This window comes from Cryptomeria japonica, chromosome 9 (genome assembly GCF_030272615.1).
Source record: "Cryptomeria japonica chromosome 9, Sugi_1.0, whole genome shotgun sequence".
NCBI classification, from domain to species: Eukaryota; Viridiplantae; Streptophyta; class Pinopsida; order Cupressales; family Cupressaceae; genus Cryptomeria; species Cryptomeria japonica.
Window position 1 is genome coordinate 512,738,121 of NC_081413.1, and position 13,983 is coordinate 512,752,103.

Genomic DNA, 13,983 nt, shown 5'->3' on the forward strand with positions numbered 1-13,983 from the left:
ATCCGCATCTGCATTTATTTTTGGGACTCTAATAAAGCTCCCCTTAAGGATGACTTTTCGCTCCCAAACATTGACATGATCGTAGATTCAATCCTAGGTTATGCTTTTCTCTCTTTCATGGACGGTTTCTTGGGGTACAATCAGATTCATATTAATTTGGATATTCAGTATAAAAGTGCCTTCATAACTCCTTGGGGAACCTTTTACTATGTTGTTATGTCGTTTGGGTTGAAAAATGTGAGAGCAACCTATCAACGATCCATGACCTTGATATTCCACGATTTCATCCATAAGATGGAAGATTATGTTGATGATATCATGGTAAAGTCTATCACTTGCTAGATGCATATTAAAAATCTTCGGTTGGTCTTCGAAAGGCTTCAACTATAGAAGATGAGTTTGAATCCCCTTAAATGCATTTTCGGTGTGGATGTCGGGGAACTTTTGGGATTCATTGTCTCTTGCTGAGGAATCAAGATAGACATCGATAAAATTGATGCAATTGTGAACATGCCTCCACCTAGGAACATCTCCCAACTTCGTAGTTTGCAAGGGAAGATTCAGGCCATTCACAGGTTCATGGTGCAATTGGCTGATCGTACCCTTCCTTTCATGTGACTGTTGAAGAAAGATGTTCATTTCAAATGGAACGAGCAATGTCAGGAGGCTTTTGATTCTATTAAGGTTTATTTGGCTAATCATCCTATTTTGATGTTGGCTATCTCTAATAGAACTTTCTTTCTGTACATCTCTACCTCGTCTCACACTCTAGTAGCCTTGTTAGTCCAACGTGATGATGAAGACCGAGAGAGAGAAATCTATTACATTAGTTCCACTTTGATAGAGCATGAGAGTTGATATTTTGTTGTAGAAAAGCAATATCTAGCTCTTGTCTTTGCGACACAAAAGTTAAGACATTACATCCTCCATGCAGAATCATGAGTTATAGCTAAAAATGATATCCTTAAGCATGTCTTTTCCAAATCTGATCTTTCAAGAAGGTTGGCTAAATGGGTGATGTTGCTTTTTGAGTTTGACTTGAAGTTCATAACTCAAAAGTCAATCAAAGGGCAGGTCATCACTGATTAGTTGGTCGATGCTCCATCTAAAAAATATTTTCCTACCTTGGATCTTTTCCTTGATGAGGATGTGTTGGTCACCGATCATGAATCTGTATGGGACATGTATTTTGATGGATCAAGATGTCAGACTGGTTCAAGGCATGTGTGGTCTTGGTCTCACCTGAAGGAAAACTAGTCCCTCTCTCATTCCATTTAGAATTTCACTGTACTAATAACATCTTTGAGTATGAAGCCCTGATTGCGGGATTACGTGCTGCGATTGCCATGGGTGTGAAAAAATCTGCATCCATGGAGACTTTGAGCTTATCGGGAATCAGGTTACAGATACTTATCATGTTAAACAGTTGAAATAATCTCAGTATAAGGATTTGGTCACAACCATACTAAAATATTTCACTATTTACATGATCGATAGTATCTCACGGAGAAAAAACCGTCATGCGGATGCAATGGCAAGCTTTGTTTCCCTTATAGGCTAGGACTTTGGTCATGACAAATATCGTTTCATAGTACAAGTCCTCTGCTCTCCGGCTATGACTTATCAAATCCAATTTGAAAGTTTCATGTGTGCTCATATTGATTCTAGGGAATGGTTTGCACATATCTATAATTATCTCAAAGCTGGGAGTTTTCTCGATGATGCTAGAAAAAGGTCGCGTGTGCGAATTCAGAAGGTGGATACTCACTATATTCTTTTATCTAATGTTCTTTATCGAAGATCATATAGACTTTTGCGTTGCTTGACAAAAGCTGAGATTCCCCTTACCCTCCAAGAGGCCCATTCAGGCTCTGGAGGTGGCCACTTCGGGGGTAAATGTTTGATTCACAAGCTGATCCACATGGGGTATTATTGGCAAACAATGGAACAAGATTCCTTTGCGTTTGTCAAGAAATGCGCCTAATGTCAAAAACACAGTAATTTGATTTAGGCTCCTGCATAGGAGCTTCGAACTCAAGTTTCCCCATGGCCTTTTCAAACATGGGGGTTGGATATCATTGGAAAAATATCTCCCCCTTCATATAAGGGTCATATCTTTATCATTACTACTACATATTATTTCACTAAGTGGGTTGAAGCTATACCATTGAGATCCACCACCGCCGACATAATTTGTGGCTTCATCTAAGATAACATAATTTCTCATTTTGGCATACTTGCTACCCTTGTTTCTAATAATGGTACACCATTTAAGAACAAAGAGGTTAAGAAGTTCCTCGAGAAGTTTCATATCCAAGATGGTTTCTCTACACCTTATTATCCTCAATCTAACGGTCTAGTGGAAGCATCTAACAAAACTATTGAACAGATCTTGCACAAAACCATTACCAAACATGGAAAAGACTGGCATATTAAGTTAGTATATTCGTTATGGGCCTATCTCACAAGTGTTCGTATGACTGCCGGGACAACACCTTACAACTTCGTGTACGACACTGACACTATCATGCCCCTTGAATTGGAGATTCCATCACTACGCTTCTCCCTGAAAGGGGTTATCGGTGATGATTCTTATTGCACTCTTCATCTCAATCAGCTTGAGTTGTTGGATGAATGTCATTTAAAGGCCCTTCAACATCTTCAAGTTTATAAAAAATCTTTATCTAAGCAATACAACCAGAGTGTGCTACCCTGAGCCTTCAATATCGGTGACTTGGTTCTTTGTGAGAATTAGAGAAATGTCAATGTGCCACTTGACCAACGAGGAAAGTTTAGACTGAATTGGTTGGGTCCATACATTTTCACCTCGGTTTATGGTTCAGGTGCCTATGGTTTATCCTATATGGATGGTACACCCCTCAAATAACCTGTCAACGCCGCACACCTATGTCGATATTATGCATAGAAGAAAAGTTGTATGTATCATATGAGTGGCATTCAGGTCTCTATAATGGTGATGCCATGGTATATATATCTTCATCAACACAAAATTTACTCGTCTTCATGTTATGGAGTGACTGTGTGTATTCATGTTCGTATATGTGTATGTGCGTGTGTATACATATTCTATCTATATCTGTGTAATGATCATCATGGAATTTAATCATGCATATATACAATAATATGTAGATTAAATGATGTTGCACATATAATCTAAATCATCCATCACATGAGCATGTATGTCCTGACCATATAAGATAAAAATTACATCCATCCATAATAACACAAGATAAGATCGGAAGAATGAATCTCATATATATATGTGTATGTATAATGTCAATGTCAATGTACATGTTGGAATTTTGATGATGTTGTGATTGTCATTGATGGACACACACTTGCTTGATGTATGAGTTATGCTCAACCGGTATTTGTTCCAACTGGTATTATGTATTATAGTCTTTAGACTATCGATGTTTTGCAGAAGATGTTTACCGGTCACAAATTTACTAAAGACCTCAAGCGGTTCGAGGATCTCAAGCGGTATGAAGGAACAAAGTGGTAGTTAAAATTTTTCCAGTCTTCATTTTTTGACAACCGGTAATCGGTAAATTGTATGAACCGATATTACTCTGTGATGAGTTACCAACCGGTATTTCTGTGATGAGTTATCATCCACCGACACTTTGGCGGTGATTTTGTGCCGTGTTACCAAATGTGTCTAGATGCACTGTACCTAGGAACTTGTAATTTAATCGTATTGGACCGACATGAAATAAGACTCCTTTATAAGGACATCATGTCTAGGGTTTTAACAATGATGAGGCTTTGTATGTGCGATCGAAGAAGAGAAGATTAGGTCTGTGTGAAGAGTAAGAGTGTGGAGATATTGAAGACTAAAGTAATGCTGAAATGCATTAATAGTGAGCTATCAAGGATCTAACCAAGCATACTATGCTAGTATCTAGATCACTCACTTGTTGTTTACTCACATCTTCGACAAGTTTGAAACCCTTAACCAGGTAGGCCTAGCAAAGCCTTTGTAAATCCTCTAATAAGGTGGTTCACAACCGTGAATTTTAAATCCTCTCACAAGGTAGTCTTTAATAGGACTTATCTCCTAACAGAGATCTTGATTCCTAACAGGATCTGTTCTGGTGAAGAACATTGTATGACCTTAACTGGTCTAACCTTAACCGGTCTAGTTTCTATTATGTAGATAGTTACTTGTGAGTTTTCGCTCACTGTGGTTTTTCCCATTTGGGTTTCCATGTCAAAACATCTTATGTTGTGGTGACTGTGCTCTTGTGGGTGAATGCTTTTTTTTCTATTTGGTTTGCATTTATCTTAACTGGTTTATTAGTGAATCTGTTGTACCGATTATTTGCTAAACTGTTCAAGAGTTTGAGTACAGTAATTTTTGGTATACTAATTCAGCCCCTCTCTTAGTATTCATCACATGTATCACATCACTACATAAATGTGTGATGCTCACATATGTGTCTCTAAAATACATAAATACATCCTTATATACAGTCAGCCTCCTTTAATGGTTTAACATCTAAGCCCTTAAAGCTATAACTCAAAGATTACACATCTATACTAAGTAGCTATCAGACTCATTATGGAGGTTCATTTAACTTATAAACCCAGAGATGTGAACTTGAAATGGGTCAGCATTGTATGTGCACTAAGACTCTCTTATGGCCATCATGACTTAAGCAAAGAACAATGCTGGAATTGAAATACTGTAAATAACTACTGAAGGAAACTGAGCTTAAAGAAATAACTAATTTGAACATGCAAATCTTAAACTAACACAAGGTACAAAAATGAAATTCCAAAAAAATAGACTAAAAACTACTCTGCCCGCTTTTGCTATAGGAACAAACATAGAGAAGAGTTATGTGGCTGTAGGAACAGACAACTATTGGAATGATACTAAGTACTAAATGAAAAATAACTACTAAGCTAAATGAACAAAGTTCTCAAAAAGTGCCCCCCCTTGAGTGAGACTTCCAAGATTAACACAAGTGTTGAAAACTCAAAATATCATTTTATTCATCAAAACATAAGTACATAGGTTATGATAGCATTCTCTTGAATTGTATTAAAGCTGAAAGTAAACTTACAACATCAGAATGTTCAACCTCCTATAGAATATCATCTGAACATTATTTATAGAAGAAAAACTACCAACTATCCTAACTAACTGGGTGACCAAATCCACAACATAAGGAAGGCGCCATTTATTGAAAGCATAAAAAGAGGAAAGAAAAGCTCATGCATGCGCTTAGCCAAGTCGGATAGGAGTTCCTCAATGAAGATATATTGCATCATGTCCCTAAATAGACTCAACTAATTGTACATGATTAATTATGAAGGTAGTTGCAACATTAAGTAGAGAAAGCTGCTCTATGTTGGTTACTTCTTGACTTCTTCAACAACCGACCAATTGGTAAGAGTCCTGCTCCTTATTGCACGCTTCATCATATCACCACTTTCTTAGTACATACTTGCAAAACACGTTAGCACATACAAACAACCACATTTCCCAAATCATCTTGAAACAACATTATTCTCAACACATGCACATTTAATAGATATTTACATAGCATATGAATTAGTATAATGGATTATTTCAAGGTTACACTTAAGCCCAAAAGGTAATAGTTTCTAAAGAAATAGCATAGTAAATAGTGACATCACAATATCAGTCTAAAGTATCATCATGAACAACATAATAAATCCTTAGAAAACATGACTATAAACTTGTCTCATCATTTCCCCCAACCTAAGATCTTGTTGGTCCTCCAACAACATTATTCCTTAGTCGGGTCAGGGTTCTCATATCATGAACCGCTAACTATCCTACAACATGGGTTGCGTGCTTTGAATTAGGATCCCAATAAAATCCATGCCTATGTTGTAACCTATTCCACCTTGTACTTTCTTTTGGTAGACCATACCTATAGTATCTGTAGTATAGCAATGGCCACAATAGGATGGGTTGCTGGAATATTAATGGGAACTAGTAATGTTTTTGTGTTCTACCAAGCTGTATATATCTGGTACATCTTTTCTTTACTGCATAATAATTATGTAATGAATGTGGCTCGACTTGCCTTATCTAATCAGTCAAGCTATCCCATCTCTATGAAAGGTACCCTGCTACTATTCTTCTTATAGTATCTTCCACTTGTTCATATTCTACATAGGCTTCTTCCTGCAGAGGCAACACTCTGTCCTTAATATACTGCATGTACATAACTTGGTGCCAATCATAAAACATTGTTGTAGGATCACGAGATTCAATCCTAAGAGGCAAGAGTTCTCATAATTCCTTCTCTTTGTAAGCTCTAAACTGCATACCCTAACTATTTTCATTCTGAATCTAGGACATAAATGCCCTTAAATGGATATCTCCAATATACATCAGTGGGTTCCATTGATGGTCATCTGGGACAACATAATTATGTAGGTACAATTCACAAAGCAAATTCTTAACCTTTGTTGGGGATTCTTGGTAGGCTTGAAATAATTTCTGAGGGGTTTTGATAGAAGGGTTTAATCCTGAAATTACTATAGAGAATCAGAAAGAAATATCTCTCTCCTTTAAATGCAATGCATAAACTCTTGGAGGGGTCCTGCATTCCTTTAACTGTGGCACTAATCCTACCACATAATCCACTTGTTTCTTTAATTTAACAATCTCCTCATCTTCTTCCCTAATTTCATTATCCTTTTTCTCAATTTGTTTCTGCAATCTAAGGTTTTATTCATCCCTCTTTTCTATTTCATCCAGCAATTTCATCATAACACTATGCAATGAAGATGCAGGGGGTCTATGAATACCTACCAAAATTTTCTTGACAACGTGCTTCAATGGTAGTACTGGTGGTTGCTCAAATTCTTGCTAAAAGGGTTCATCCTACGCTTGATTTGGTACTTCCTCTTCTTCTGCTTACTCTACAATGGCAACAAGCCGGTCTAACCTTGGGTTTACATGCTCCTCAAATACATGCTCTTCAAATGTGCTTTCCTCTTCTTTATGTATTTCTTCCTCCAAGGCTGCTAACACTTTTACAGTTGCTTCTTTAAACCTGGGGATTTTTCTTGGCGTCCTACCAACATCTGGTGCACCTGGCTCTGTCTTCTTTGCTGAGGTTTCCTTATTTTCTGCTGTTGCAGGAGGAACAATGTCTCCAAGTTTCTGTTTGCTAGAGCTACAACTAGGTTTTCCTATTTTAGGAGTCTCAACAATAACCTTTTCTTTCCCTTTTTCCACTTTTTTCTTTTGTTCCTATGCTTTTCTAGTAGCTTCCTTTGTTCGATGTGGGGTTTGGAGTGGAGTATCACCATCATGGCTTGAAGTAGGAGTTCCCTCTTCCTTTAATTCAAAGGAATCAATGGATATAGCCGCACTAGCTGTAGGAGGGCTTGCTCTGTGTCTTACACCAGAGGTAGACACTTCAGAAGTGGTTATAGTAACCTTCCTCCTTATGTTAGGCCTATGAGACTGACTCCTGTGTTCCATATTTTCTGGTCTAAACCGATCCACATTCTTAAAATCCTCCCATGTCATACCAGAAACTTCTTGTAAATATTTTTCAACTAGCAATTTTATCAAATAGTGGTGAGACATAGAGTTGGACCTACCTTTTTGAGTTTCAGCTACTATGATCTCCAACAATCTATAGGGCACATTAGGCACATTCATTCTCCTCCCATGCCTTAGATGGTTTAAAACCTTGAAATGAATGGAATGCAGACAAGATTGGCAACCCTCACAGGTAATATATTTACAAATGTGCACAACTGCATGCATCCACTTGTTTGGTAATGATGTTCTCCTTTCCCCCTATTTATCCACAACAAGTGGTGGGTCACTAGGTTAAGTGAATTCTACCCTTGCTATTCTTGCGTCTCGAGATGTAGGGTATGGTTCCCCATTACTGGGCAATGTTAATGTTAGTAGCTATGGTCGAACTCCTTTAGGACCGACATAGTAAATGTAAATGTGTAATTGGCCTATTGGCCTTACACATTTAAATTGTTCGACTTATATACATTGTCAACTTTCATATTGAATTGATTTGTTAACAAAAATATAACTAAGTATGTTCCATGACCTTGGAAGACGTGTTTGTAACCAACCTTTGATTAAGGCATGCCATTTGGCATTGGATTAGCTCTTAAAGAAGACATGATGATTGAGCCAACTTTCTAAGAAGATGTGTTGTTTGGAGCCACCTTGTATAGGTATATAGTTCCATTCCCTCTCTCCTTCAAGACATCAAATCAATTCATCCCTCTTCAAGTAGTTCAAATTATTCTAGCAGATCAAATAATATACTTCAATAGATTGTGTATTCATCTACAATAGATTGAATTTATCTTCTACAATTCATAGGCTGTATTATGATTGTATCATCAATTGATTGATTCAAGATTCAAGGAGTGAAGCAAATCTTTTGTAAAGACAACTTGAGTATTAATAAATATTAGAAGATACTTTGTTGCTGGGGTTTTCAACTTCAAGAGGAAGGTTTTCCTAGGGTATATACTGTGCAATTGTGTTTGAATTATTGTTTATCTAATCTGATCATAAAATTAACAGGCAACCCTGTGACTTATGCAATTCTCTCCTATGCGACTACCACTTCCAATCATTTTACCATTGCTTTACCATTTGAAAAAGTCTGTGCGAATACTGTAGCAATGTTTTCATTGAAACTTTGCAATTTAAAGTAGTCTAGCTAGTTCCATAATTTTGAAATTTTGCTAGACAAACAACATCTTGTAGGATTACATCATGACCAATGGGTTCATTCCTAATTAGCTCCCCACCCATCATTCCTACAGTCACTCTCCAAAACACTGCGTCTTGTTCTGTCTTCATTTTTCTGGTATGACATGGAAGGAATTTGAGAATGTGGATTGGTTTAGACTAGAAAGTAAGGAACAAAGGAGTCAGTCTCGTAGGCCTAGCAAAAGGAGGAAGGTTACTGTAGCCAAATCTGAGGTGTCTACCCCTGGTGTAAGACCCAGAGATAGCCCGCCTATAGCAAGTGCGGCTATAGCCATTGATTCCTCTAAATCAAAGGAAGAGGGAACTCCTTCTTCAAGCCATGATGGTGATACTCTGCTCCAAAACCCATGCTGAACTAGGGAAGATACTAGAAAAGAAGATGAATAGAAGAAGAAAGCGAAAAAAGGGAAAGAAAAGGTTAGGGTTGAGACTATTGAAACAACAAAACCTAGACCTAGCCTTGGCAAACAGAAAATTTGAGACATTGTTCTTCTAGAAACACTAGAAAATAAGGAAACCCCAACAAAGAAGACAAATCCAGTTGCACGAGATGCTGGTAGGATGCCAAGAAAAAGCCCCAGGCTTAAGGAAGTAGTTGGAAAAGTGTTAGAAACCTCAAAGGAATAAATACATGAAGAAGAGGAAAGCACATTTGAAGAGCATGCATTTGAGGAGCATGGAAAAACGAAGCTAGACTAGCTTGTTGCCATTGCAGAGCAAGTAAAAGAAGAGGAAATACCACATCAAGAGTGGGATGAACCCTTTCAGTAGGAATTTGAGCAACCACTAGTACTACCATTGAAGCATGTTGCTAGGAAAACTTTGGTAGGTATTCATAGACCCCCTGCATCTTCATGGCATAGTGTAATGATGAAGTTGTTGAATGAAAGAGAAAAGAGGGATGAAGAAAACCTTAGATTGCATAAACAAATTAAGAAAAAGGATAATGAAATTAAGGAGAAAGATGAGGAGATTGTTAAATTAAAGAAACAAGTAGATGATGTGGTAGAATTAGTGCCATAATTAATGGAATGCAGGACCCTTCCAAGGGTTTACACATTGCATTTAAAGAAGAGATATATTTCTTTCCGATTCTCTAGGGTAATTTCAGAATTAAACCCTTCCATCAAAACCCCCCAGGAATTATTTCAAGCCTACCAAGAATCCCCAACAGAGATTAATAATTTACTTTGTGAATTATACCTACATAATTATGCTGTCCTAGATGACCATCAATGGAACCCACTGATGTATATTGGATATATCCATTTGAGGGTATTTATGTCCTAGATTCAAAATGAAAACAATTAGGGTATGTAGTTTAGAGCTTACAGAGAGAATGAATTACGAGAACCCTTGCCTCTTAAGGCTGAATCTTGTGATCCTGTAACAATGTTTTATGATTGGCACCAAGTTATGTACAAACATGATATTAAGGATAGAGTGTTGCCTCTGCAAGAAGAAGCCTATGCAGAATATGAACAAGTGGAAGATACTACAGGAAGAACAGTAGCAAGGTACCTTTCATAGAGATGGCATATCTTGACTGATCAGCTAAGGAAAGCCAAGCCACATTCATTACAAAATTATTATGCATCAAAGAAAAGATGTACTAGATATATACAGCTTGGCAGAACATAGAAACATTACTGGTTCCTATTGACTACTAATTTTGCATTATATGCTAACAACCTTATGGGAAATTCAGTGATGGGGAACCTTTGCATGAAGTTCATTGAATAACCTCTGGGTTTGAGAAGCTGACTCTTCATACATTGGGGGGAAGAAAAGGGAGAAAAAATACTTAAAAGCTACATTAATTAGGCGATATGCCAAAATATTTTTGGAACATTTGAAGCACATAAAACCCAAGTATTTGCAGTTTTAAGGCCCATTAAACAATCTACATGCCCAATACAGTTAGAGAAGATAATCAAACAAGTCTTATTCAACATAATATAACATATACCATTCATCTAACATATAAAAAGTTTAATAACATAGTTTAATCCTCAAAGTCTCACAACACATATCATAGAAGTTACTGAATTAGAAAATAGCACAGAAGTTAACCTATTAAGCTTCAAACAAAATAACCATAAAGGCCATAGGCACAATCTGATATATTTATCATCCACAAAACATAATTAATATAAAGGCCTCATTCACATAGCAAAATTCTAATAATCTTTTTCTCAAACTTTGAAGCTCTAAAACAACTGAAGGAAGGCCAATAAATAGCCCCCAGGTGCCTAACAACTACGAGTAGGAAAGCATGAGAAAAAACCCCTGCAACCGCTCCCTATCAGGAATCTCCTTGCGTTGTGTCCATAGAGATGCATGCAATCAAAAAGTGAAAATGACCTTTTGATATCATTATGCTAACTGCATCATGGCGACCTCTGTATCTGCCAAAACAAGAAACCCGCATCACCAACAACATTTCAACTCACGAATCGATGAAGGGACATGCGACAACTCGGAGGAGACTCAGAGCCGAATGCAAAAGGAGGACCAGGAAATGAAGCATGAAGGCGCCAAGTGCCACTGCTAGCGCACGAAGAAAGGTGGTGTCGAGAGCACTCATGCCAAAGGGAAGACCTACACCACACGAAAACTCCGCACTTTCTCAATGTAAGGCAAGAAATGAGAGCCGATTAGAGAAGCATCGTGATACCATGTGGCATGCGTAGACAAAAGGAAGAGTGGGCCGAAAAGAGAAAGGGGGATGAAAAACACTTAACCAAAATGCCACCTCACATATAACTTTGAAAGAACATTAACATTTCTGGTGACTCAAAGGGGAATTCTGCTTGCGAAATGTTAGGACCCAAAATTTCTGGTTTGGAGACTAGAATTTAAGCTTGAATTGGGAAAAGAAGATCAAAGACCTGCTGCAATGAGATCCAATCATCTTCAGAAGGCAACACCTGAGCTTCCAGGATCTGGCAACTTTGGTCCAAACAGATAAGTTCATCAAATGGAAAGCTTGGTGGTTCTTCATGGACAATCTTCAAAAGTGCATAGATTTGAGCCAAGGGTGAAGGATCTGCTTGACTTCCTCTTTTGAAATAGGACTACTAAAGCATTGTAGGAAAGTCCAATCTTGCTGCAACTTCTCAAATTGGCTCATAACTTGCTCAATCCCTAAAATAGAGCCATCTGACGGAAAAGTCGAAGGCAGGCCAAGGTACACAAATTTCTCCACATGCCGCTTGATATTTGGAACCAAAATCCTCAAGGAATTAAGTGTTGCTGATGCTTGGAGGGCTGCCCTATGACAATTGATGAAAATATTGGCCCTCTTGGTTAATTGCTTGCGATCTGTAACTCCCTTTGCTACCAAATCCTCATCAAAAGTGGCATATAGCCATTGAATCAACCTCTGGGCTATGGGGAGTTTAGGACCAATTAAGAGCATAACTTTGTCAATGAGAACACCCACTCTAACACAAAGAGGTTGTGCTTCACCAAGGAACCTCAACACAGGATGCAGGGAAGGGCAATATTGCTTAACCTTCTCCCAATGAGAAACATACAATTCTTCCACAACCGGGGAGAGATCTTGAGGAACTTCCAGAGGGGGGGGCGGGGGGGGGAGTTGAGATAAGTGCATGATTTCATTGTTCTTCGCTCTTATCTCATTTTGCAGATCCTTATTTTTGTCATGTTCACGAGTGGTCTGATGCTCCAAAGTGAGGATCCTAGTGCCTCTATCCTAAAAAGATTCCTGAAGCCACGCTATACGATCTTGATCTTTCTGCAATAATTCCTTTGCATTCATGAGTTCCTTCTCAGTCTGCTCCAGGATACTTTGTATTTTGCGTGTGGTTGTATCAACCTTCCCTCTTTCCTCAGAAAGAGTTACTTGTGCATCGCTCAAATATCGAGCGTATTCTTTGTTTAGGCAAACCTCTTTGTTAGAATCAATGACAATCCCAAAGACACTGAGAGGGGGGGGGGTGAATTAGTGTCTAACCGGTTTACAAAATATTTATACTTATTTAAAACTTTGCATCTCAAAGTAGTGTACCGATAAATAAGAATTAATGCAACAAATAAGAATAACAGAGACAACATAGAGAACACACCATAACACAAGATATTTAACGAGGAAATCCGGTGTGGGAAAAACCTCGGTGGGATTTGTGACCCACAATATTCACTCACTGGCCAATGAATAAATATTACTTACATGAGGGGCCTGGATATGCAAGAAGGCTAACAGCCTAGAGCTCACTGCTCAACTACAAAATAGAAGTCTCTCTGACTTACAAAATGGATGATTAAATCCAATACAATGTACTACTCAAATCAGCATCAACTATGCCAGGTTTAATACTAGTTTAAGCTCAGCCTATAATCAAAACCTTGTTGTCCTTATACAAAATTCTTCTATCAATTTTGCATCATATCATTCCTCTTTCATCACACATACCACTTATCAAAGTGACCTACAAGACTTCATACATATATGAGTCTTTTACAATATACCAAGTCGGCTTACAAAAAGATAATTATATTACAATAAAAGATATTTCCATGTCGGCTTGAGTGTTGATATATTGTTGCCGATGTAATCTGAATACCAGTGTAAGTGTCTGCTGGTGCTGGTGCTTGCCAGTGTATGTAGAAATCTTAATGTCGGTGAATTCTCGGTTGCCTATCAGTTTGTCAATCAGTTTGCTATCAATTACAACACAACCATTCATAAACCATTCTCATAAGAGTGTAGAATGCCAACACTCTTCCCACAGCTAATGGGTAGCATCTCTGGAAGCTGCTTTCAGCTGCTATATTTCTTGTTGTCTCTCTTGCAATTGTTTTAGTGCTACATTCCTCATCGCCTCTTGGCCCTTCAACTGAGAATTCACGTTGTTCAGGGTGGCTTGCAACTTTTCCTTTTCAGAATTTTCTTGAGCTAACAAGCCTTGCAAATGGTTGATTTCATCACTTATAGCTTTTTCCTCCTTCCTCTGATGGTCCAAGGATTTTGTAACACCATTGAGCTCCTCTGTGATGTCCCCATCCTAGTAAGGGCTTGAGAGTTGATGAGTTAGCTTATTTCCTGGACCCTCGTAGGCTAATAAGGTATGGATAGAGGGTCATGGAGACAATGGGTGGAGGATGGTGTTCTTCAGTTCAATGTTGGGTTCAGTTCAGCCTTCGTTTGAGCAGTTTCCAATTCCGTTTGAGGGATTTGCTATTTA